Below are 23,800 nucleotides of genomic sequence, written 5' to 3'. Positions count from 1 at the left end.
ACACCTGCCATCGGGTTCCTGAAGGTGCGTGGGGAGGGTCGTGGCGGTCAGCTGTCCCTGTACCCACAGAGGCCAGGGCCAGTGCCTGGCTGCAGGAGGGACTCCCTGACTTCTGAGTGGCTGTTGGAAGGAGGGGTTAAGTCTCCTGAGCAGTCAGAGTTGGCTCTAGCTTAAGTTTTTTTTTTTTGGTAAGATTTATTTTTTTTAAATTATTGAATTGAAGGATAATTGCTTTACAGAATTTTGTGGTTTTCTGTCGTACATCAACAAGAATCAGCCATAGGTATACCCATGTCCTCTCCTCCCAAACCTCCCTCCCCATCCCACCCTTCAGCCTGTCACAGAGTCCCTGTTTGAGCTCCCTGAGTCATACAGCAAATTCCCATTGGCTATCTATTTTACATATGGTATTGTAAATTTCCATGTTAAAGGGTTTTTTTTTTTAAGTTATTTATTTTGTCTGCACTGAGTCTTCGTTGCTGCAGGTGGGCTTTCTCTAGTTGTGGCAAGTTGGGGCTACTCTTGTTGCAGTACTCGGGCTTCCTATTGTGGTGGCTTTTCTGGAACATGGGCTCTAGAGTGTGGACTTCAGTACTTATGGTGCATGGGCTTAGTTGCTCCATGGCATGTGGGATCTTCCCAGACCAGGGGTCAAAACTGTGTCCCCCTCATTGGCAGGTGCATTCTTAACCACTGGATTACCAGGGAAGCCCTGTCTTGAATAGTTTTGTTTAAAATCAGGGGAAGATATGTCATCTTTGAAGGCTTCCTATGATCACCATTTTTCTCTGTGTTTCTAAATCCACTGTAATCTCCTGGTATCTGAAGGCCAGAGGTGAGTTCGATGGTGTGTCCAGGCCTGGGTTCTCTGGTATCTGCAGGCTGAAGCTCTAGCAGCGGGATTTCACACCCACACCCTTTAACTTTGCCCTTCACCTTGAGATATGCAGTTCTGCAGATGCCCAAGGAGGTCTGCACCTCCTTGCTTTGTGAGAGCTTTCACACCTGGGCAAGCTGCAAGCCTACAGAAGTGACCTGGTTAGGTTCTGCTGAGTGAATTGAGACCTGGTTGTGGCTGGATGAAAGAGGAAGGGAAAGCTGGAGCTTCTGTAATTCATAGTTGAAAGAAGCTTCCAGAACTACAGAACTGCATCTGAACTAGGTCAGAAGCGAGGTCACCGTGAGGGTGTGCATAAGAGCTATGGTGTGGTATGTGTGAAGTTATGTGAATGAATGGATGCCTGTGGCTTCAGGAGTGTGACGTGGGCCTGGGACTGTGTGTATGTGGTAATGAAGACCTGGGTTTGAATTCCAGACCCACTGTTTATAAGCGGGGTGGGTTAATTAATTTCTCTCTCTGTGTGTCAGTTTTCCGGCCTGTCAAATAAGAATAATAACCACTTCACAGAGTTACTGTGAAGATCAAAATAAAAACATGCAAGAAAAATGTGAAGTACGTGCTTAGCGTTAGTAAGTGTTGAGTCAATGGCAGACGTTAGTGTTTGTAATGGGAGTAGGTGTGTGTGTACATGTATGGTAAGTTGTGCATACGTGTGTGCACACACGGAGGTTTTATCCCTGGCTGCCCTAGCAGACTCTCTTTAACTAAGGCACTTCCCTCATTTAAGACTCACTGATGTTTCTCCAAAGCTCCTTTTCCAGAGGAGAATTTCACAGTGAATCTCCACCGGGAGCCAGCCTTGCCAGGATTTGCCTTGGTTTCCCAACGGGTCTGTTCAGTTTTTGCACTGCCTATTTGCATCTCTTTCTCACCAGCCATCATTTTCAAGTCCCTCCCCTGTCACTGGTGGAGGGAGAATGTGATGGGGGACAGGTTAGATGGTCTCATGTACATTGGGCTCCGTTCCTTCCATCTGAGACCTACCTGCACGTCGCTCTTTCCTCCTGCCTGCTCCCTCTTGGTTCCTATGGAGTGAGTGGAAAAGGATACTTGGGTTCCTCCTGTGTTAAGTTCTACCTTCAGTTCTCATCAGCTTTTTGTGGTCAGTATGGCTGCATTTTCTCTGCTTTGAGATTCACCTTTTGCCTTGAACATGGTGTTAATATATCTTACCATCAATGTGTACATATAGTCACTGAAGGTGATATTGCTTACCTTTGCTTATCTCTAAAGCTGTTACTAAAATAATAGTGCAGCTTAGAGGGGCACTTCTTAGACCTTCCTCTCAGCACTTGTAACCTTATATTTTAATGATCTAAGGCCGATTCATCACCCACATTGGGACTATGGGTGGGGCAGGAGGGACTCAGCCTGGCTTCTGAGCAGTCAGGCATGTCTGGGGCTCTCTGCTCGGGCTGGGTTGAATGAGTGTGTTGATAAGGTGTGGCTCCTCCTTGGAGGAGCCCACAGGCTGGCGGGCCTTCATTGCCTCCTTTGCTATGACTTTTATTCTGCATTAAAAGCTTGAGATACTCCTATAGTTTTGCTGTCCGGGTCCACACCAGAAGAGTCTGGTTAGGGAGGCAATACAAGTATGTGTGAAAAGATGATGAGCTACATGGGACATCACTGGTGTTCCTGAACGGCTCCCAGGTGGTGGGTGCTGTTGCAGGGCTGAGATTGAGAGATGACTCTGGGCTGGCAGGAATCGGAAGGACTTGCAATAGCAATGGAAGAATGAGTAGGGATGGGTGAGGCTGAGAGGGGGAGAGGCATATCGTTCAGGAGGAATAAGGACTGAGAGGGCCCTGATCAAGGGACAGTGAGAAGAGAATTTGGCTCGAATAATGAGTTCAAGTGAGAATGCATAGAAGGGAGGTTAGGGCCTGGCTGTGAAAATATCTGAATGCCAGGCTTGGGAAGTCATGGCAGGGAAAGCATGGGCTTTGTTACTGTTTAAACCTGAGTTCATTCATTTGTTTTTTCAAGAAGACCTTAATTGAAATGCCAGTGCTGGGAACACAGTGGGGAATATGAAGACCAGCCCCTACCCTTGCTGAACTTATATTCTACTAGATTTAAGTCCTAGCTTTGTTATTTACATCCTGGGCAAACATCAAGAAGTTCCTAAAACTCTCCAGGTCTCAGTTCATCTGTGAGGAGAGGAGTGTGTCATGCTCAGTTGCTCATTCATATCTGACTGTCTGCAACCCCCTGGACTGTGGCTAGCCAGGCCATCGCTAAATGAAATCACATGAAAACAAAAAAACAACTGTGTATCCAAGTGATGTTCGCTCCTCTTTCCTCTTTCTCCTTGCCATTTCTGTTTCCTCATGTTTTTCCATTAGCTTTGATCTATGCCTGCTGCTCTGAAAGAAGGACATTGTACTGTTTTAACTGCCACTGGGACTGCCAACTACAGCTTAGCACTCTCCATAGGTACTTAGCTTCATGTATTTGCCTCCTGGGAGTGACTGTAAATTGGCGTTGATTGAGGTTCATGAGAAGTAGATATTAACCTACATGTGCCTTGGGAATTTCTCCAGGATGACTGCAAATTCAGAGTGTGCTCTGAGCTCAAGCTGAACCACACCTAGAAAGAACTAGGTTGGGAAAACAGACCAGAAAGGGCAGGAACAGATGGAGATGGGAAGCAGAGTTGGAGGAAGGGAGCATGGCAGATGAGAAGAGTAAAGGAGCCCAGGCTAAGGGGAGACTCTACTAGGGAGGGGTGTAGAAACTCCTGTAAATATTTGTTGAATGTCTGCCACATACCTGTTGATGTCCAGCTGCTAGAGCTACAGCAGTGAATAAAACAAATTCCCTGCCCTCATGGAGCTTGTGTAGGATCAGATAATAAGTTCACTAACAAAGAAATTACAAGGTAATTTTGAACAGAGATGAGGACCATTTATTTATTTATCCAACACAATTTTTAATGTCTTCTGTTTGCTAGTTATTATTCTATGCTATGCTAAGTCACTTCAGTTGTGTCCGACTCTGTGCGACCCCATAGACGGCAGCCCACCAGGCTTCTCTGTCCCTGGGATTCTCCAGGCAAGAACTTCAGTGTGTCCGACTCTGTGGACCCCATAGAGGCAGCCCACCAGGCTCCTGTCCCTGGGATTCTCCAGGCACCATGAAAGTGAAAAGTGAAAGTGAAGTCGCTCAGTCGTGTCCGACTCTTAGCGACCCCATGGATTGCAGGCTACCAGGCTCCTCCATCCATGGGATTTTCCAAGCAAGAGTACTGGAGTGGGGTGAGTTATTATTCTAGGTGCTGAGAATATAGCAAGGAAGGGGACAGTCTTTCCCCTCATGGACTTTGCATTCTAGTGGTGGCATGTCAATCAGTAGATAAATAAATATACAGTAAGGCTCAGTTAGTGATAAGTACTATTGGGAAAAAGGACAATAACAGAGTACAGGTGCTTAGAAGAAGCCTCAAGAAGGAGATGATATTAGAATCAAGACTTGCCTGAAGGAATAGAAGAAGCCATGTCATAACCTAGGGGGAAAGCATATGAAGTAGATGGAACTTCAGGTACAGAGGCTCCAAGCTTGATGACTTTGAGGAAAATCTAGAAGGTCAAGGTGACTCAGGTGAAGAGTGCGAGGGTGAGAGTACTGGGAGTTATGATCAGAGAGGTAAGCAAAGCCCAGATCATATGGACTGGCCAAAAAGAAAATCCCGAATGAACTTTGAGCCAGCTCAATATTTGGCCTTGAAGATTTGGGCTTGGACTTTATTTTCCATGGGTGAGGAACAGACTGTAGGAGGATTTTGAGTGGGGCAATGATGCATGATTTACATTTTTGAAATATGACTGGCTGCTCTGTGGAGGATAAAATGCACAGAGTCAAGGCTGTACTAGAGACATCAGACGGGAGGTGATCCGCCGGGGTCCAGGGAAGATGATCGCTTTGACCGCACCGTGCAGGAGGCAGTCAGAAGCGTTCAGGTTCGGGATGCATTTTGCAGGTAGAGACAACAGGACTTATGAATCTGTGATCAACTGAAGGGCTGGAGGGATCTAGTGGAGTCGAGGCTGCCTCCTCCTCGTTGCTGCTGGGAAGACTCGTGGGGGTGCTGCTGTCATTGTCCTTTCAGGTCATGTTGTGTTTGGGGAGCCTATCTGCTGTCCACAAGGAGAAGTGAGGCATTGGACCCTACACGTCCAGAGTTGAGGAGAGAAGGGGGCTGGAGGCATATCTCTGGGAGCCATCAGCATGAATGTGGTATCTGAGGCCAAAGGAATGATGGAATCATGTGGGACAGCGGCTTTCAGAGTATTGTCCATGGACGAACGGTGGTGGTTATAGCACCTGGGGACTTGTTAGAAATCCAGATTTTCAAGCTCCTCCCCAGACTGACTGAAGCAGAAATTTTGGGTGTGGAGTCCAGTGATGTGAGTTTTATAAAGCCCTTCAGATAATTCTGGTACAAACTCAAATCGAGTGTTGAGGGGTGAGTGTAGCCAGAGAGGAGGTCCAAAGATTGATCCATGGGTCCCTCAATGTGTAAAATCTGGAGGAGGAGAAGCCAGCAAAGGGAAATGAAAAGAATCAACCTGGAATTTAAGAGGAAGACACAGCAGGCTTTGTAATACATGCCAAATGTTTATGAATAAGATGGTGGAAGGTTGGGTCAAATGCTGCCAAAGATTGAAGGAAATGAGGACCCCAAATGATCCAGTTGGTTTGGCAAGATAAGCATCTTTTCCTAGCCTTGACTATAGCAGTTTCAGTGAAGAGTGGCTGTGGCAAAACTTTTTGAAAAAGGATGTTAAGTTTAAGAGTAAAATGAAGGCAAAGAAGCAGAGTCAGCAAGTGTAGGTAAGAGTTATCAAAGGTTTTGTTATGAAGAGGAACAGTGAAAAGCAGCAGCTGCTGGAAAGTGACTTGGTCTAGGGAAGTTTCTGTTATGTTTTGTGTTAAGACAGGAAAGGAAAAAAGTGGAAGTGTTAGTTGCTCAGTCGTGTCCGGCTCTTTGCGACCCCATGGACTGTAGCCTGCCAGGCTCCACTGTCCTTGGAATTCTCCAGGCAAGAATACTGGAGTGGGTAGCCATTCCCTTCTCCAGGGGATCTTCCCGAATATCTAGGCCACCAGGGAAGACCTTTAAGACAGGAGATGTAACATATTTGAAAGTGAGTGGTAATAATGTAGTGGAGACAATTAATGATGCAGGAGATAAAATCTACAAACCTCTAGCCAGGCTTACCAAGAAGAAAAGAGAGAGGACGCAAACAAAACAAGAAATGAAAGAGGAGAAATAACAACCAATACTACAGAAATGCAAAAAATCAGAAGAAAATACTATGAACAATTCAGTTCAGTTCAGTTCAGTCGCTCAGTCATGTCCGACTCTTTGTGAACCCATGAATCACAGCATGCCAGGGCTCCCTGTCCATCACCAACTCCCAGAGTTCACTCAAACTCATGTCCATCTGTCGTCCCCTTCTCCTCCTGCCCCCAACCCCTCCCAGCATCAGAGTCTTTTCCAATGAGTCAGCTCTTCGCATGAGGTGGCCAAAGTATCGGAGTTTCGGCTTTAGCATCAGTCCTTCGAATGAACACCCAGGACTAATCTCCTTTAGAATGGACTGGTGAACAATTACATGCCAATAAATTGGATAACCTAGGTGAAATGGACAAGTTTCTAGAAACACACAGCCTGCTAATACTGAGTCAAGAATAAACAGGTAATTGGAACAGACTTATCACTAGAAATGAAATAGAATCTGTAATAAAACTCCCTGCAAACAAGAGTCTGAGACTAGATAGCTTCATTGGGGAATTCACCATTCACAAGGATGGTTCAACATAAGCAAATAAATGAGGTACACCATATTACAAAAGGAAAGTAAAAAACCGCATGATCATCTCAAAATATGTAGAAAAAGCATTTGACAAAACTCAACATTCATTCATGATAAAAACTCTCACCGAAGTGGGTATAGAGGGAACATATCTCAGATAATGAAAGCCATTTATAAAAAACCTCATACTCATTGAAAATCTGAAAGCCTTCCCACTAAATTCAGGAACATGGCAAGGATTTCTGCTCTCACTGTTTTCAACATAGTATATGAAGTCTTAGCAATCAGAGAAGGAAAAAAAATGTATCCAGATTAGAAGCAAAGAGGTAAAACTGTCACTATTTGCAGATGACATGATATTCTATAGAGAACTCTAAAGCCTCTATGAAAAGCTTATTGGAATTAACAAATGAATTCAACTCGATAGCAGGATATAAGATTAATTTACAGAAATCTGTTGTGTTTCTTTACATTAATGCTAAAATATCAGAATAAAAAAAACTACATGCTGAAAATTATAAAACATTGATAAGAGGAGTTGAAGATGATTCAAAACAACATAAAGCTCTCTTGTGCTCTTGAATTGGGAGAATTCAATATTGTTAAAATGGCTATGCCACCCAAAGCAATCTACAGATTTAATGCAGTCCATATCAAAATATCCATGAGATTTTTCACAGAACTAGAACAAATAAGGGCTTCCCTGGGTGGCTCAGATGGTAAAGAATCTGCCCATGATGCAGGAGACCCAAATTCTATCTCTGAGTTTGGAAGATCTCCTGGATAAGGAGATGGCAACCCACTCCAGTATTCTTGGAGAATTCCATGGACAGAGGAGCTTGGTGGGCTACAGTACATGGGGTTGCAAAGAGCTGGACACAATTGAGCTACTAACACTTTTACTTTTCAAAACAAATAATCTAAAATTTATATGGAACCACATAACACCCAGAATTGCCAGGGCAATCCTGAGGGAAAAGAACAGAGCTGGAGATATAACCCTTCCATATTTTTTCCTATGTTACAAGTTTCGGTAATCAAAACAGTGTGGTATGGGCACAAAAACAGACATAGATCAACGGAAAGGATAGAGAGCCCAGGAATAAGCCCATACACCCATGATGAGTTAGTCCATAACGAAGGAGGCAAGACTACACAATGGAAAAAGGCTTGAAAACTGGACAGCTACATGTAAATCAGTGAAATTAGAACATCCCCTCACACCTATATAAAAATAAACTCAAAATGGCTTAAAGACCTAAATACAAGACCTGACACCATAAGCTTCCTAGAAGAGAATAAAGGTGAAGCATTCTACGACGTATTATAAATCACAGCAGTATTTCTTACGTCAATCTCTTAAGGCAAAAGACATCACACAAAAACAGACAAATAGGACCTAATCAAGCTTATGAACTTTTGCAGAGCCAAGGCAGCATAAACAAAGTGAAAAGACAGCCTATGGAATGGGAGAAAAATATTCCAGTGATGTGAGTGACAAGGGATTAATATCCAGAGTATACAGATATATTGAGGAAACAACCCAATAAAAAAATGGGCAGAAGACCTAGACAGACATTTCTCAAAAGAAGACATAAGCCAACAAGCACGTGACAAGAGACTCAACATCGCCAGTTATTGGAAAAATGCAAATCAAAACTACAGTGAGGTATCACCTCCCATCAGTCAGTATGGCCTTCATCAAAAAGTCTGCAAATGCTGGAGAGGGTTTGAAGAAAAAGGAACCCTCGTATACTCTTGCTGAGGATGTATATTGGTGCAGACACTATGGAAAACAGAATGGAGTTTCCTTAAAAAAGCTAAAAATAGAGCTACTATATGATCCAGCAAATCCACTTCTAGGTATGTATCTGGAAAAAACTAATTAAAAAAGGTACATGCACCCCAGTATTCACAGCAGCACTATTTGCAATAGCCAAGATGTGGAAGCAGCCTGCATGTCCAACAACAGATGAATGGATAAGGAAGATGTGATGTATTTATACAATGGAACACTGCTCAGTCATAAAAAGAACTAAATATTGCCATTTGCAGCAGCAGGAATAGACCAGGAGAATATTATGCTTAATGAAATAACGGAGACAAACATACTATATGATATCACTTATATGTGGAATCTAAAAATTTATACAAATGAATCTATGTATAAAATAGAAGCAGACTCATAGACATAGAAAGTAAACTTGTGGTCAGTAAAGGGGAAGGGGAAGGGAGAGGGATAAATTAGGAGAATGAGATGAACAGATACAATGCTCTTTATAAAATAGATAAGCCACAAGGATGTACTGTATAGCACAGTGAATTATACTCATTTTGTTGTAATAACCTATAATGCAATATAAGCTGCAAGCTCCCCCAACGGAACCATTATGCTGTGTACCTGAAACTATCTCAATATTATGAGTACCTATGTGCTGTGCTGTGCTTGGTCACTCAGTCGTGTCCGACTCTTTGTGACCCCATGAACTGTAGCCTGCCAGGCTCCTCTGTGCATGAGGATTCTCCAGGGCAAGAATACTGGAGTGGGTTGCCATGCCCTCCCCCAGGGATCCTCCCAACCCAGGGATAGAACCCAGGTCTCCCACATTGCAGGTGGATTCTTTACAGTTTGAACTACCAGGGAAGCCCATAAGTAACTGCTGCTGCTGCTAAGTCACTTCAGTCGTGTCCGACACTGTGCGACCCCATAGACGGCAGCCCACCAGGCTCCTCTGTCCCTGGGATTCTCCAGGCAAGAACACTGGAGTGAGTTGCCATTTCCTTGTCCAATGCATGAAAGTGAAAAGTGAAAGTGAAGTCGCTCAGTCATGTCTGACTCAGCGACCCCATGGACTGCATCCTACCGGGCTCCTCCATCCATGGGATTTTCCAGGCAAGAGTACTGGAGTGGGGTGCCATTGCCTTCTCCGACATAAGTAATTATACTTCAGTAAGTAAAAAAGGATGATACAGGAGAGGGGGATGGCTAATAGTAAGAGGGAGGTCCTTGAACAGGTGGGAGGGGTTGTAATTCCAGACGGGGGTGGGGAGCTGATCCTTGGCAGTTGGAGGGAAGGCAGGGGGTACAGGGAGTCACAGCAGACATTGAATACAGAGGATAATGCATACAGGGCCATGAGGTTGGTAGACTTAAAGGTGCAAAGATGAGGTCATTTTCTCTAGTTGCTCAGTGAAATAAGAAGTGAGGTCATCCACAGAAGGCTTGGGGCGGTGGTGGAGGTTTGAAGCGAGAGAAATAAGTGTGAAATAGATGAAAATAAAGTGGGTTATGTGATGTGATAGAATGTTCTCCTCATGCACTCTCTCTGTCCTCATGGGTAGCAGGTGAGAGGGCCAGGAGGGGATCAGAGCTTCTCCCACAGGGCACCCTGACCCTCCCACAGGGGCCCCCGGAGCCCCAGCTGCCCACTGGCTGAGGAGGACTGCTTAATAACACACAGGGATGGTGCAGACAAGGATTCCAAGATACCCTCAGATTCCAAGATGCACTCAGCCCAGAGTTGAAGCTGAGCCCCTTTCACTGTGGTTTGGGATGGTCTCTAGAAGTTCTAGAACCATCTTGGCTTTTCTCCCCATCCAGAGAGAACAGAAGTCTACTTGGTCCAAAGGGTTTCTCAGGCCTGTGCTCTGTTGACCGTTGTTTAAAATGTGGCATTATTTACTGTTTTTATCTTTTAAATTGTAAAGTACTTTTCCCACTGTATAAAGGAAATAATCCTAACATTTATAAAGCAAAAACCAGTCATTTTCAGGCTTTTTCTCCCTCCTTCCTCCCCTTAGTCGTGCATGGCATTCTCGCTACTGTTAATTTTTGTTTTCTTACTCTCATTTTTATTATCTTCCTGGGCTCTTGAGTCTCATAGTTTGGTTTCAGTCTTGGCCCTCCAGCTTGCTGTTTTGTTTCTTCATACCGAAAGGGAGCAGAGCTCCCTGGATGTAGCTAATTATGAAATTTGGGGCAGGGAAACATCAAGATGGCTCTGGGTTATCTAATTTCAGATGTGTCTGGGTTCATGCAAAAAGTGGCCAAGAGGCAAACTGAAAAGGCTCCCCTTGGCTAAGGTGGGGCAATTTACTTATCAAAAGCAATAATTACGACCATCAGTTGAAATAAATTGTTACTGGCAATCTGTGAATCCATAATAATGGTCCAAAGGTATATGACACTGAACAAATTCTTTAACTTCTCTATGCCTCAGTTTCTCCATATGAAATAGGGGGACAGTGGTAGTATCCACCCCATATTGTAAAGGTTAAGGAACTTAAAGATTGTAAAGATTAAGGAGCATACTTTCTGCAGAGAGATTAGCAAGCAGTTGGCACGTCATATACAATAAGCATCAACAATACTTCACATTATCATTGGCATTATTTCTGTGGAATGCTCAGTATTCTATTTGTAAAAATTCAGAGTGGGCAACGGCACTCTGAATTGAAACCATCAGGAATTGTTGTTTGTATTTATATGTGAATTTGATGTTGTTCTTCCCCACTAGGTATAAGCTTCATGAGTTGGCTAATTTGTGGTGTTCAGCTACTGCATCCTAGTAATATTCAGTTGAGTGGCAGAAGGAGGTGTTTATACAAACTAAAAGCAGAGAAAATGTAATATAAAGGATTGTAAGATCATTGCAAATGTTTCTACTGAGGGTTGGAGGGGTGTGTACATGAGTGCACGTGTGTGTCCATGCGTGTGTGTTTTCTGGGAAAGCATCCCAAGAGAGGATGCTCTGAGCCTTGGTGGGTGGGGGCAGGTTGAGGAGCAGACAGGAGACATCTGGGCTGGAATGCTGGTGCCTGGCAGAGCGCTGGTGCATGGAAATGCTCAGGGCAAACAGACTGGATGAATGGGAAAGAAAGGGGCTGAGGTGCTGTCAGGGGCACTGGGTTTTCTGGGCCCAAGGGGTGAAGATGATGGGGAATCACTGATGGTTTTAATCAGGAGCATTTCAGCTCAGACATAAGGTCCTGGGAGAGAATAGTTTGAGCTGCCGTGAAATAAAAATCTGGGTCACTTTGCAGCTTGTACTCTTTTAAGAAAATGTGATGTTTTTTTAAAGAGGCTGTTTCTTTTTTCCCTTCATTCTTCTCTGGTAAAATTCAGAGGAGGGCTCCAGATTTGGACCTGGATTCAAGACCCAACTTGGCCAGGACTAACTGCATGAACTTGGACCATGTCCCTGATTTGTAAAGTGGGGGAGATAGTACCCGTTTCCCAGGGGTTTGTGAGTTCCTGGGGAGGTGATGTGTGGGGAGGAATTCTGTAGACTAGGTAAGAGCAACTCTGTAGACTAGGTAAGAGCCGTGGACATGCCAGGGATGGCGCTTCTTTCTTTATTCCTTGGAGGTGGCGGTGCCCTGGTCCTTAACCCCAGGAAATGGAGCCAGGCTTGCTTAAATTAGTGTGTTCCTTGAAAGTGTGGTTTTAATTGGAGCATCAACTCATTGAGGTGTGAGGATTGGGGGCAGAGGTGAGAGGGCCCTTTTATCACCAGAGAGCCATGATGTCCAACACAGTTGCCATAAATCGCAGTGGCTATTTCAATGTGAATTATTGAAAATTAAATAAAAACTGAAAATGCAGCTCTTCCGTGGCAGTAGTCACATTTCAAGGGCTCAGGAGTCACACTGCACTGGCTACTGTATTGGACAGCACTGCTGTCATTGTGGAATATTCTAGAGGGTGCATTGCCTATGAAGAGGTAGGGTGGGAGCTCACAGGGGTCAGGAGAAAGCACCAAGAAGATGGTGGGGGCTTGGCAGCACCTTCCAGGGTCTGCTGACATTGCCCAGTGGTACCTTCAGAGGGCAGCCCTCAGATAAGAGTGCTCATGCAGTGGCAGTACCACTCTGTCCTCCAGGCTGTATTTGGGGATGGGCAAGACTGAGCGACTTCACTTTTCACCTTCATGCATTGGAGAAGGAAGTGGCAACCCACTCCAGTGTTCTTGCCTGGAGAATCCCAGGGATGGCAGAGCCTGGTGGGCTGCCATCTATGGGGTCGCACAGAGTCGGACACGACTGAAGAGACTTAGCAGCAGCAGCAGCAGCAGCAGGACACTTACCACACTCATCAGGTTGTTTTTTTGGGAGTCAGATGCTCCCCATCAATGAATGCTGCCTCTTAGATTTGTGCTGTGCCTTGTAGCTTTTAAACGTTCCCAGTAGACGAGAACCCAGCTCTTGTCTGCCAGTATTTACATTTTCTGTTGAGATAGCGAGAGTGGAAGTTGCAGCAGAGTAAAAGCCCTCTCTGCTTTCTGTCATCCTCTTGACAGCGTCTTCTCAGACACCTTGAGCTGTGAGAGTGACAGGGGACCCCTTGCTCAGCTGATGTGCAGTGGGATTTGGGTGGGATTCAGCTGGGTAACTGACAGACCTGTTCGTGGACATCTTCCCCGGCTACTCCCGGGGCACAGAGAGAGGATGTGACCTCCTCTCACTGTCTGCGGGGCTCCCCAGGGGAGTGACGGATATATATTGGGGGTGGAATTGGAAAGGCCGTTGGGGGATGGTCCGGAAAACTCAAGTGGGTCTGGAAGGGAAGTTTTTAAAGGATCCACTCAAAGGTATACAAGATACACAGTAACTCTGTGCCATATGATTCTAGAAATCCCACTTCTGGGCATGTATCTGGACAAAACTACAATTCAAAAAGACACAGGTACCCTATGTTCACAGCAGCACATTCACAATAGCCAAGACATGGAAAGAACCTAAGTGTCCATGGACAGATGAGTGGATGATGAAGATGTGGCACAGATGTACCAGGGAATATTACTCAGCGGTTCAAAAGAATGAAACAGTGCCATCTGCAGCAACATTGATGGACCTGGAGATTGTCATACGAAGCGAAGAGAAAGACAAGTGTACGATATCACTTACACGTGGAATCTAAAATGCGACACGGATGACTTACCTATGAAACAGACTCACAGACAAAGAGAACAGATTTGTCGTTGCCGCGGGAGAGGTGGGAGAGAGAAGGAGAGTTTCCGGTTAACAGATGCAAACTATTACATGCAGAATGGATAAACAACAGGTTCTACTGTCTAACACAGGAAACTGTATTTAATATCCCACGATAGATCATAATGGAAAAGAATAAAAAAATACTGCCCAATATACTTCACCTGTATACTGGGACCAAGATTCAAAGAGAAATATTCATTCACGTAACACATATTTATTGAGCAAGTACTATTTGCCACATCCTAAGGTTACAGCACTCCACAGACAATAATCCCTGTCTTCATGGGATTTATGTGCAGTGAGGGAAGAAGAACCAGCACTTACTGAGTCCTGAATATGCCCGATACTTTTCTAATGCATTCAATCACTGCAATCACCCTACAGAATCCACACTATTATTATCCTCCATTCTGCAGAAGTTAGGTAACTCGTCCAAGGTCACTCAATCTGGAAGTGGCATGGCTACTCCTCTCCTTTCTGTCATTTTCTAAAATTGCAGGTCCCGAAGCTTTCTTAGTTTTGTGATGCCATTTAGGCACAGCAGCTTCCGTGGCTGACCTTGGCCATGGAATTCCTTAGATTTAGAACTCCTTCCTTCCTTGTCCGCGATGGAGAATCCCTTCTCAGATTCCTGCTGCTGCTGGTGCCTCAGGTCTCAGCATCAACCTACTTTGCTTTCCCACAGCATTTGATTTCTGCAAGTTTAAGTCACTTTTCTGGGATAGGTATGTCAGAAACGATCTTTTCTAGCACCTCTTTGTCTGCAGAAGGAACTTGAATCTAGTTTTTTTTTTTTTCCCTAGTGTTTTCTCTTTGATTTCCCTCTGGTGTTCCCTTCCCTCTTTCTGCATGTTTTTAACTTGTTTGAAATAGCTTCGACCTGCTTCTTCATTTCCTTCTTTACCACGTTAGGCCTAATACTTCTGACTGGTCCTGAGATTTTACTTTCTTTTCTTTTCCTTCCTTTTTTCCACTCTTCTCATTTCTGATTCCCTGATAGCTCAGTTGGTAAAGAATCCATCTGCAATGCAGGAGACCCTGGTTCAATCCCTGGGTTGGGAAGATCCTCTTGAGAAGGGATAGGCTACCCACTCCAGTATTCTTGGGCTTCCCTGGTGGCTCAACTGGTAAAAAATCCGCTTGCAATGAGGGAGACCTGGGTTTGATCCCTGGGTTGGGAAGATCCCCTGGAGAAGGGAAAGGCTACCCACTCCAGTAGTCTGGGCTGGAGAATTCCATGGACTGTATAGACTGTCACAAAGAATTGGACACGACTGAGCAACTTTCATTTTCTTTCACTTTCATTTTGACTTCAAGATCAAAATCCATTTTTAAGCTCTTCTCATGCTTCCTGGGTTTCTGATGTTCTCTGTGTACACACACTCATCCCTGAGGCCTTCATGCCCCTGATGGTGCTTTTCCTTCAGCTTTGATGCAGGTCTGGTTCTCGGTGCCAACATTTTAGGTAGAGACCTTTCACTTTTCCCTATTGGAACCTGGGGTAGGCTTTTTTTCCTGTCACAACTCAAGAATGTGTCCCATTGTATTGCCTGGCACAAGGGCTCTGTTCCTCTCTTTTTGTTCACAGATCACCTTCTCTTTGTGATTGAATTGATGCCCCTGCACCCAGGTCTCTGAAGTCCATGAACATAGTCAGGATTTGTTTAATATACCCTATTAGGATAAAAGTGGCAGAAGCAACATGGTTTCCTCCTTGTCAAGCTACCAAGGTTATCAGGGTCTTTCTTTCTCTTCGTCTCTGTTAATATCCCTAAGAACTTTCCAGAGATTGGGGTTTCTAAGAGAATGATTTCTGTGGGTAGTGTGTGCTTCAGAGAGTATACAGATAAGACACCCCAAACCCATCAAGGTTAAGTCAGCCAAGGAACCCTCCAAGTCTTGTATAAAGGTCTCTCAACTCCTAGAATTCTCCTATTTTCTGCTCATGGAGATTGGATTGGGTATTTGGCCAGGGACTCTGGGAGTACATCATCTCTGCTCCATCAGTCACCCCTTCCTACAAGCTCCCAGGGGACGTATATGCCAGAGTCATGCTTTTCCAAGTTTACTGTGCGTATGAAACTTCTGGGGATCTTGCTAACATCTGAATTCTAATTCAGCAGATTGGGGTAAGACTTGAGACTCTGCATTTCTAAAAATTCCTCAGAGATGCTGCTGCTGCTGCTGCTCCATGATGCTTTGAGAAGCAAAAGCCTGGATGACAAAGAGTCAGCAAAGGAGTACTTTCATTATTTGCTGGGGCTTTGACCTAAAACTCTGGTGCTTCCTCTAATGTGGTGGACTTTGCAGTACGAAGGACTTTATTTTCCAAGAGGTGTACCATCTCTTGTACCTCCATAATGCATCTTGACTTAGGTCACTTCTCAGCATTTTCATAGCCACATCCCTACTCTACCATCATTTCTTGCTTGGATTGTGATCGCTATCTAACTGGTAATCCATTTTCCACTTTAGTACCTCTGCAGTCCATCCTACATACAACAGCCAGATTACTATTACTCTTACACTTAAAACTCCCAAATAACTTACCAATACACTTAAAATCCAAAGCTAAAAACTTTTCTTGTAAAGCTCTACCTTATCAGGCTCCTTCCCATCTCATCCATATTGGTACATGAATATGGAAGATGACTTCCTTGCTCACTGCAGTCAGACTGATTTTCTCTCTGTCTAACCATGCTGCATCAGTCAGCTATTGCTGTGTAATAAACTTCTCCCAAACTCAGCATAAAATGATAAACATTTATTTTCACTTTTTAGGACTCCAAGTGGAGTGAATCAGCTGATTCAGTCTGAGTTTTGGCTAGGAGGGTCAGCCCCAAGCTGAAAATCCAGCTGGGCTTGGGTCTTCACAGTAGTTTGATCTCGGTTCTGCTCCACGTGTGATCATTATGGAGCCCTGGATGAAGGACCAGCAACAACTCAGGGCATGCTCTTCTTGGGGGCAAGGCAGAAGCCCAAGGAGGCAGGCCTACCACACAAGCCCATGCTAAGCTTTTGCTTATGTCATCTTTGCTTATACTGCGTTGACCAAAGCCAGGTCATATGGCCAATCGCAACATCAGGGGGTAGGGTAGTGTATTCTGTCCACAGTGGAAGGAGGAGGGGAATCCATTTGCTGAATGACAATCCAAACCATGACATACTGCAGGCTCGTTCCTGCCTCAGAGCCTTTTTACTTGCTGTTCTGTTGGAGTTGAATTCAATTCTCTTAGATCTTTGTGAACCTGCTTCTCCTTATTCAGTTTTTAACTTACGTGTTATTCCCTTAGAAAGGACTTTGAAGGCCCTTGGTCTTGGCTAAGGTAGCCTTTTCATTCCCTGTTTACCACATTACCCTGAATTTTTTGTGTGGACCATATAAGTTTTATTACTGAGTTTATTACAATATTGCTTCTGTTTTATGTTTTGGTATTTTGGCCATGAGGCATGTGGAATTTTAGCTTCCTGATCAGAGATTGAACTCACACGCCCTGCATTGGAAGGCGAAGTCTTCACCACTGGACCACCAGGGAAGTCCCTCCCACCTTTTTCATCATACTTGCTTGATGCCTGGCATTGCCTTACTTACTTGTTTATTATTTATAATCCTCCAATGGTACATACAGTTTTAGAACATAGGACTTTGTGTCATTCACAGAAGGATTCTAGTGCCTAGAACAGAATTTGTTACATAATAGGTGCTCAACAAATATTTGGTTTGACCAGCCATCCAATTCTTATATGCCTCCAGTCCAACTATTGAAAATCCTAAGCCTCAAACACTATGGGTCCAAGTGTGCATCACCACGTGTGGGAAGGTTAATCAAATGACCCATTATAATCTAAATTGGTAATTATGGAGTTTAATTAACATTAATTTATAAGCAGTCATAATGGTAATTGAGAGCCACGATGAACTAAAGATAGTGCTAATGATGTTGATATCAGTGTATTCTTCCTGAAAACTGTGGGCCCTCCAACCATCTGCACATGTTCATACACAGTAGGAGTGTTGAATGTTGCCAAATGTTTAAGTCCTAGTAGACTAGAAACACATTAATTTTAATTGACTGGTAACACATTACAGTAACCTGTAAGTAACAAGTAGCTGTCCATAAAAATAACTCTTTGAAATGGGCTATCTACTCATGAAATTAGTAAAAACACCTTTATTTATTGGTTAAGCTTGAGACCCATTAGGAGAATGCATGTGATTACTTCTGGACAGTAGGCCATATTTGAAGAATTCTTGATCTAGTGTGATGATGACATCATCTTCTGAATGAGGACATGGAGAGTCAAAATAGGGCAGTGACTTGTCCAAGAACCCATGGGTAGAAATGGCTGAATCAAGAACTATTATTCTGGTCATCTGACTTCAATCTTAGGACTCCTGCTCTTCCATTCTGGATCTCCATGCAGAGTGAAAATTCCTTCACAAGGAATAAGATTTTCTTCCCTGTCTAGAGCCTGTTCACTCTTAATTCCTTAACTGTCAATGGGCCCATGAGGCAGGGTCAAAGAAGATACTACTCTATTTAATAGGTAAGGAAACTGAGATGTGGAGGGCCAGTCAGTGGCAGAACTCCACTACGATCCCTGTCTCTTGAGTTAAGGAAGGCTTCTTGGTCATGTGAACCGTGACTACAGGTTGTCATTGTTGTTCAGTCACTCAGATGTTTTTCTGGAATTCTCTGGCTTTTTCTGTGACCCAGTGGATGTTGGCAATTTGACCTCTGGTTCCTCTGCCTTTTCTAAATTCAGTTTGTACATCTGGAAGTTCTCAGCTCATGTACCATTGAAGCCTAGCTTGGAGAATTTTAAGCATTGCCTTTGCTAGCATGTGAAATGAGTGTGGTAGTTTGAGCATTCTTTGGCATTGTCCTTCTTTGGGATTGGAATGAAAACTAACCTTTTCCTGTCCTGTGGCCACTGCTGAGTTTTCCAAACTTGCTGGTATATCGAGTGTAGTACTTTCACAGCATCATCTTTTAGGATTTGAAATAGATCAGCTGGAATTCCATCACCTCCTCTAGCTTTGATCATAGTAATGCTTCTTAAGGCCCACTTGACTTCTCACTCCAGGATGTCTGGCTCTAGGTGAGTGATCACACCATTGTGGTTATCTGGGTCATTAAGACCTTTTTTATAGAGTTCTTCTGTGTATTCTTGCCACCTCTTCTTAATATCTTCTGCTTCTACCATTTCTGTTCTTTATTGTTCCCATTCTTGCTTTAAATGTTCCCTTGGTATCTCTAATTTTCTTGAAGAGATCTCTAGTCTTTCCTATTCTATTATTTTCCTCTATTTCTTTGCATTGTTCACTTAAGAAGTCTTTCTTATTTTTCCTTGCTGTTCTTTGAAATTCTGCATTCAGATGGGTATATCTTTCCTTTTCTCCTTTGCTTTTCACTTCTCTTCTTTTCTTAGCTATTTGTAAGGCCTCCTCAGATGACCATTTTGCTCTTTTGTGTTTCTTTTTTCTGGGGATGGTTTTGATCACAGCCTCCTGTATAGTGTTACGAACCTCCATCCATATTTCCTCAGGTACTCTATCAGATTTAACCCCTTGAATTTGTTTGCCACTTCCAGTGTATAATTATATGGGATTTGATTTAGGTCATACCTGAATGGCTACAGGTAGAGGGTACAGTTTTACAGTGTTAGTTGTCGGAGGATGAAGCACAGGGTCCATAGGACCTTCGACCTTGCCTCTTACAGTGATCCATAGACCAAAGTTCTTTGGGAGTCATCAGAAAAATGTCTCCTAGCTTCAAAATCTTTAAGGTGGCATGGACTAGTGATAGACTAGTTTGGAGTCAGGTAGGCTTGGGTTTGGGGCTTTCCAGGTGATGTGGAAAAGAACCTACGTGCCAATGCAGGAGACATAAGAGATGCACATTCAATCTTTAGGTCAGGAAGATCCCTTGGAGGAGGACATGTCAACCCACTCCAGTATTCTTGCCTGAAGAATCCCATAGACAGGGGAGCCTGGTGGGCTACAGTCCATAGGGTTGCAAAGAGTTGGACATGACTGAGGTGACTTAGCAGGCATGCATGCACGCATGCAGACTTGGGTTCAGACATATAGGTCAGGGGTTTTTGGCAAGTAACTTAACCACTCTGATCTTAATCTCCTCATCTGCAAACTGAGGGAACATTAATAACCTCCTTCACTTCAGGTCTGTAGTAAGAAATCAAAGCATTGTGGTCCAGAGCAGGCACTCAGTAAATAGTGATGGTTATTATTCAGAGTTGTATCCAAAATTGCCCCTTTTCTGTTTCCGTCATGTTTGCTGAGCGGGACTTTCAGATAAGGCAAAATTTTATTTACATGATGCATCCTAGATCATTTTTAGGTATGTTTTCTTGATCCCCTCACCATTTTTACCAACAATTTACTTCCCTGTGGTGTTTTGGTAAATGGAATTCTAGTGTCAGACATATAGCTTCCACAGTGCTTTCTTCCTGGTAATGTACAATATACCCCCAAAACTGGAAAGACCTTGAAATGATTTTGACCTGTCCCCATGCCTGAAGTTCAACACCAGTCTCACACCATCCTAGGCTGATAAGAAACCTTCCTTTTTTTTGGCCTTCTGGCAAAGTCAGACGCTTGTGTTAGCTGATTATTTGTCTGCTCCCTTTTGTCTTAGAGATGTATCTTGTTCACAATTACATGCCTGACTTCCTTCTTATAAAACCCCTGGCACATATAGCAATAATTCTGTGGAACAATTTGAATATTGTCTTGGAGTGTTGGATAGTACTGACCCGGAATGCAGCTGAGTGTATTTAGATAAGTGAGAAAAAGTTAAGTGATCTGTGTGGGAAGTGTACCTGCTTTGAAATTCTGTGTATAAAAAGCTATACTCATGTAGTTATGCATATTTGGGAATATTTTATATGATGTGTTTAATTAGTAGATATAGAATGTCTTTTGAAATAAGTATATATATATTGATTGATTCAGCAAAAAAGAACCCATCTTGGACAGCAAGATTCTAGGAAGTCTAGGCATGAGGCAAAGGGAGAGATGTTTTGTTTGGTATCTTTTCATTTAGAAGAGAAGAGGGATCTGAAATGGAACTTGGAAGGCATCTATGCAGAAGACAGTGCCTGAGATCCTATGATCATACATACATAAGAGTTATTGGGGTGTTAGAGGAGAATCTCCGTTTGTGAGCTTCAGATCTTCTGGATCCTGGCAGCTCTGTGTTGTGTTTCTCTGGCTTGGGTAGTGGGGACCTGCATGTCAGTAACCCATAAACCCTCACCTTGCTTGTCTGTTGGCATCACTGAATGAAGGAAAGGGAGGTCTGAGAGGTGGAATTTATACTCTTCGTGTATTTCCTGACTGGTTAGATGGTTAAGCACCAATTGCTGTCCGTACCCTGGCCATAGCCAAAGAGGGTTGAACTTGTACCAAGAATAAAGGCTGCAACGTATCAGTCTACATGCAAGATTTCATTCCATAGTCAAGTTTTTCTTCTCTGCCTGTCCACAGTGGAACACCAGTGTCCTTCTCTGCCTCCCCAGGCACTTGGGATGGGTGATGTGGCCTCGTCTTCATGCCCAACAGTGTCTTCCCACCCTCTCTGCTCTCTGTACTCCAGTCACATTTCTGTGTCAGTATCTTGAATGCCTTGTGTTTGCTCATGCTCTTCTGTAAATTTTGGGTATTTTGTCTGCAAGTAAGTGATCACTCACATTCATCTGACTTAAATAAAAAGGAAGATTTACTTATTATTTAATGTAATAAGAAGTCCTAAAGAAGAGAAGCTCCAGGTTCAGTAGCTCTGTGATATCAGCAAAAACCAAAGCTTTCCCCCGTCTCTTTGCCTTCTCTCTTTCTCAGCATATTGGTTTTGCTTTCTTCATACCTGCAAGATGGTGGCCATGTTTCCAGGCATCACATGTAAACACCACAATATGCAGCAGTAGAAGAGAACATGGCTCCTATGTCATGCCCTAGTATGAGCTCTGACATTGGCTATGTGACCTTGAAAAAATTGCTCAGTTTCCCTAGATTTCTCTCCTTTCTGTGCTCATGGAAAGACATGGACCAGATAATCCTTGAGTATGTTCTATCATCCATCCATTTATCCATCTTCTCTTTGACATGTATTTACTGAAGGTCTGTTATGTTCCAGGAAATGTTGCACAATCTCATGGGAGAGACAGACATTAAATAATTACAAATAATCTAAGAGTGTATGCTATTAGTCTGTTCCAGGCATGTCTGGCCTTTGGGTGACAAGAATTGGGTGACAATTCTTGGTTTAGTTAGCTTTGGGAGCAGGAATGTGAGAAAGTGGGTTTCATATCAGGGACTTAGGTGGACAAGAAATTACTAGCATCTTTTGGATGAAACAAAAAAATGTGGTTTTCCTCTGTTATTTTTTCTTTCTTGTGTAAATTAAGATGTAATTAACATACAATAAAATGAACACCTTTTAATTGAGTTTGATGAGTTTTTAGAATTGTATACATCCATAAAATTGTCACCCCCAAGCAAGATAGAGAACACTTGTCATTGCCCACTGCCTTCCACCACTCCCTGCCTCTGTGAGCCCATCAGCTGCTTAGTTTTGCCTATCTTTGAACTTCAGGGACACGGAATCACCCTGTATGCATTTTCTCTATCTGGCTTCATTTTGCTCAACATAATATTTTCAAGAGTCAACTCTGTTGTTGCATGTATCAGCGGTTCATTTTTATTGCCAATGAGTCTTCTATTGTGTGAATGTGTTTTAATTTCTTTTTGGGTAAATATCTAGGAGCGAGCTTTCTAGGTCAGAGAGTCAGTGTGACTTTGTAGGAAACCACCGAAGAGTCCTCCAGAGTGGTTGTTCATTTTACTACCCCGTCAGTGGAATGAGAGTTAAAGGGCTCTGCATGCTTACCAGTATTTGGCATTATTAGTCCCTTTCATTTTAGTTATTTTAATGTTTATTTAGCAGTATCTCATTATGGTTTTAATTTGCATTTCTCTGATAACCAACAATGTTGAGCATCTTTTTGTGTGTTTGTGTTGTCCCATTCCTATATCTTTGTGAAGAGTCTGTTACAGTTTTTTACCTTTTACTAGTTTTTTTTTTTTTTTTAAGTTATTGACTTGTAAGGGCTCCTTTTATATTTTGGCTACAAGCTTTTTGTCAGATATATGCATTGCAAATATCTTTCTCCTGGTCTCTGTCTTCATTCTACTGGTGTTTTCATGAACAGAAATTTTAAATTTTGATGAAGTCCAACACATAATATTTTTTCTTTTATGGTCAGCTTTTTGTATCTTGCTTAAAATATCTTTGCCTGCCCTATAAAGTTTCAAATAAATTTTATCTTCCAGAAATTTTATGGTTCTTGTTTTTATGTGTAGCTCTATGATGCATGTTGAGTTAGTTTCTGGCTGCGCTGGGTCTTCATGGCTGCATGTAGGCTTTCATGGTTGTGGCGAGTGGGGGCTACTCTTCACTGTGGTGAGAAAGTTTCCCATTGTGGTGGCTTCTCTTGTTGGGCTCTGGGCATGGGCTTCAGTATTTGCAGCATGTGGGCTCAGTGGTCGCGACTTGTGGTCTCTACACTGTGGGCTCAGTGGTTGTGGTGAACAGGCTGAGTGGCTCTATGGCAGGTGGAATCTTCCCCAGTCAGGGACTGAACCCATGTCCCCTGCACTGGCTGCTGGATTCTTATCCCCTGTGCCACCAGGGAAGTCCCTGAGTTAATTTTTGTGTGTGAAAGTGACTTAGTCACTCAGTCATATAGGACTCTTTGTGACCTCATGGATTGTAGCTTGCCAGGTTCCTCTGCCCATGGGGTTTTCTAGGTGGGAATACTGGAGTGGTTAGCCGTTCCCTTCTCCAGGGGATCTTCCCAACCCAGGGCTTGAACCCAGGTCTTCTGTATCGCTGGCAGATTCTTTACCATCTAATTACGAGATAAAAGTTGAGACTCATTTTTTAAAATAAAGATATCCAGATATTCTGGCACCATTTGTTAAAAAGACTTTTCCTATTTCATTAACTTGGTGAATCTATTAAAAAATCAGATGACTGTGCTGTCTATTCTGTTTCACTGATCC

General features: G+C 43.3%; 1 protein-coding gene across 1 annotated transcript in view; it reads left to right on the top strand.

The window, feature by feature from the left end:
• Nucleotides 1-23,800, top strand: part of NELL1 (NEL-like 1 (chicken)) — a 1,067,650-nt gene that overhangs the window by 40,433 nt on the left and 1,003,417 nt on the right. The gene's annotated exons all lie outside the window — the stretch shown is intronic.

This window comes from Bison bison, unplaced genomic scaffold, assembly GCF_000754665.1.
Source record: "Bison bison bison isolate TAMUID 2011002044 unplaced genomic scaffold, Bison_UMD1.0 scf7180017864388, whole genome shotgun sequence".
In the NCBI taxonomy this organism is placed as follows: Eukaryota; Metazoa; Chordata; class Mammalia; order Artiodactyla; family Bovidae; genus Bison; species Bison bison.
Note: the sequence above shows the minus strand (reverse complement) of the source record. Positions and strands in the feature narration are given on the sequence as shown.